Source organism: Echinops telfairi, unplaced genomic scaffold (genome assembly GCF_000313985.2).
Source record: "Echinops telfairi isolate 266 unplaced genomic scaffold, ASM31398v2 ScPeMD7_7;HRSCAF=31, whole genome shotgun sequence".
NCBI classification, from domain to species: Eukaryota; Metazoa; Chordata; class Mammalia; order Afrosoricida; family Tenrecidae; genus Echinops; species Echinops telfairi.
The window spans coordinates 16044541-16047748 of NW_022103904.1; the positions used below are offsets into that span (position 1 = coordinate 16044541).

At 38.9% G+C, this 3208-nt stretch overlaps 1 protein-coding gene across 1 annotated transcript in view; it reads right to left on the minus strand.

Annotated features, from left to right (window-relative positions):
- Window positions 1-3208, minus strand: part of VWC2 (von Willebrand factor C domain containing 2) — a 133862-nt gene that overhangs the window by 2493 nt on the left and 128161 nt on the right. The gene's annotated exons all lie outside the window — the stretch shown is intronic.

Sequence of the window (3208 nt, forward strand, 5' to 3'; positions counted from 1 at the left end):
TGATCCACATGGAATCGTGGGGAGAGAGGAAGAATGTGCAGACCCTTGGAAACTCAATTGACCATGGTAAGCTTTACACACAAACACCCAAATGAACATTTATATTCCACAAAGAAGCATTTGAAAATAAAGCAATAGATATCTTTTTTTTTTTTTAAGTGATGGTGGCAATGTAGCCAGAGATGAGTGGTGGGTGCGGTAGGGCTGGATAGGATCATTCCCAGGCAAGTAAAGGAGTCTCCAACTCTTCTTACCATGTTTATCACCTAGCATGTTTCCTCATAAAGAAGGGATTCTCACTTTATTTTTGTGGGTCTTGATTATAGAATTATAAACTATATTAGTCATTGATAAGAAACTATTCAAAAGCAGGAGCAAAACTGGTGAGCATAAGTTCTGGAAGTATGGTAAAGACTCTCTGTTTAAAACAATGAAAGAAGTATCTACGGGTTTTGCTGCCTATAATGCTGAGAGTGGGCAAAACAGGCAAGTGAAAATGGCCCATATAAGATGAAACTATACATACTTGTGAGAGAAAAACTAGCGCAAACCAGAAAAATGACAAATAATAGTAATTGATCTGCTTCAATAAATATCAATTTATTAAAGCAACACATTTTCTTACGAGCTTGCAACATATTTTCTAACAAGCCTGCTTGGTACTTACAGTCTTAGAAATGTATATTTTTAATATTTTGTGCTAACTTTTTATTGCTCAAGAGAATGCACAAATATTCTGTTGCAGCACTTAAATGAATTTTTGCAAAACAACACAAACAGCTAAATTCACCCCACAAATCGAGAAGATTACTGGACTGTCAGAAGCCCTGAAGTACCCTTATTCTGACTTCTATCATTGTAGAAGGGATTTCCTATTTTATACTTTCCTATAAAAAGAATATCAAAATATATACTCCTCTGTCCCTTTGACTTCCTTTGTTGTTGTTGTGCTGGACCTGTTGACCTGGTTCCAACAGAAACACTTCCCAGTTCTGCATCATCCTCACAATCGTAAGTCCATTGTCAAAACCACCATGGCAATCCGTCTCCTGGAGGACTGCCCTCTTTTTATTGATCATGACACAGATGTCATGGACTGGGGTGTATCCCTCAAAAGATGTTTGCATTTGGTTTAGTCTTGATGCTCAGTGGGTTGCCAGTTCTGTAATGATCAAGTTTGAAATTTATATAATAATATAACCATCCTTCATTCCTTTTATATTATCTGATGTGATCAATCAGTTTTGAAAATTAGGGTGGGATGCAATAGTACTCAGTCACAGCCCTGATGCAATGTAATGAGAATGTCCCAGCTTGTAGCCTACATCAACTTTTATCTTACAAGAGATAAAAGGAGGTAGAACAACGCAGAGAGAGGACCTAGATACCACTAGAAAAAAGATCGGAGTTGAGCATGTCCTTTAGACTGGGGCTCAGGGCCCCTGCACTAAATCTCCTAGACCCAGAAGAAATTAATGAGAAGGCTCAAGATGATCTTCAAGGGGTGCCATGACTGCAGAGGTTGATGAGATAAAGCCTTTTCCCCAAAGTAAACAGAGAGAGAATGTCTTTGATTAGAATGGCACCCTGAATTTTAACTTCTACCATCGTAACTGTGAGAATAAACTTTTAAAAAAGTTATCCTCTTGTATTTCATATATATATGACAGCAAGCACAATGTCCTTCCTCAGGGATCATCCCTCTGGATAATATATCCAAAGTATGTGAGATGACTATTCAGCTGCAGGACTTAGTGAGTCAACATGCACAGCTCTTTTCTGGCCCCCTTGCCTTCTGCTGGATCAGGGTCCTGCGCCTGGTTAGTCAGTCTCTTGTGTCACTTACTGATCCCAGGAGCCCTCAGTAGACTGCCAAGCTTGGACTCGTTAGGCCAACTTTGAATTCATTCAGTCTGGCCATCCTGCTTTGTCTTCCTTCTTCCTGTTTATCAGTTCCTATAGCTACTCAAGGCTGGAGAGGCCCCCAGCTTACAGCTGACCTACGGACTTGAACCAGATTGAATTTACCTACTTTTATAACTATGTAAGCCATTTATTGATATCAATTTCTCTCTATGTATATCCAAGCATCACTATTTTTGCTTCTTTAGAGAATCCAATCAAACACAATATGTAATTTTAGCATGGAACAGAATGACTCAGGAAATAAATGTTAAGCCTTAAGAGGTTGAATAAGGAAAATCCAAGTAATTTAGTAATTAGCACTATAGAAAAGAGAGATCAATAGAGATCATCAAATTTTCTCTACATTTGAAATAGATAGAAATTTGGGAGGAAGGAGAGAGTCGTTCCATTTACAGATTAATGTGATACAGTTAGGGAGAGTGTTCATGGGATAGTGTGATGGTGTATTACCTTCCTAATTCAGGAGAAGGAGGAACTCAGAGCCTAAGTTAGCACAGAATGTGTGGCCTCTGTGTGAGATTCAGAGAAATTTTATAATTTTATGGGGAGTTATTGTATATCCCTAAGTTGTGCGACATCTTACCTCATTCTAAAACCATTGACTGTTGATTATAATATGAAAGACCATTTCATAATGCAGGTCAACCTGATATCAAAGGGTCACCATAGTTATAAAATCATCATAACCCAAATTCATTTTCTAATAAACTTTCTATATGACCACATTTTACATTAGTCCCAAATGATCTTATTTTTTCATGGTTCCAGAAGATCTTTTACATTTTAATGTTTGTTTTCTTCTTGCTGATTATTGGGTTCTCTTCGTCTGTCATCATTCCTGATTGGTGAATGATACCAACATCTAATAAAGTAAGACACACAAAGTTTAAGGAGAAATACTGTTTTTCTAATGATACACAATACTCTGAAGTAGAAATCTATACCACTAAACCGAAGGCATTGATGAAAAACAGATCTCCAGGAACGGAGAGAATGTCAATTGAGATGTTTCAACAGGCAGATTCGACACTGGAGGCAATGATTCTTCTCTCTCAGGAGAACCAGAAGACACATACTGGTCAACGGAGTGAAAGAGATTTATATTTGTGCACACTGAAAATAAAGGGGACTTGGACTTCCGGGAAGATGGCGGACCAGGGTACCCACCTACTCTGAGAGCTCTCTCCAACAAGGCGGGTTCGGTGTCCGGGTAGCCGAGTGGTAAGTGAGAGAGATAGTCCCCTGGGGCCAACGGCTGGCTCCCACCCCACACATTTGCCCT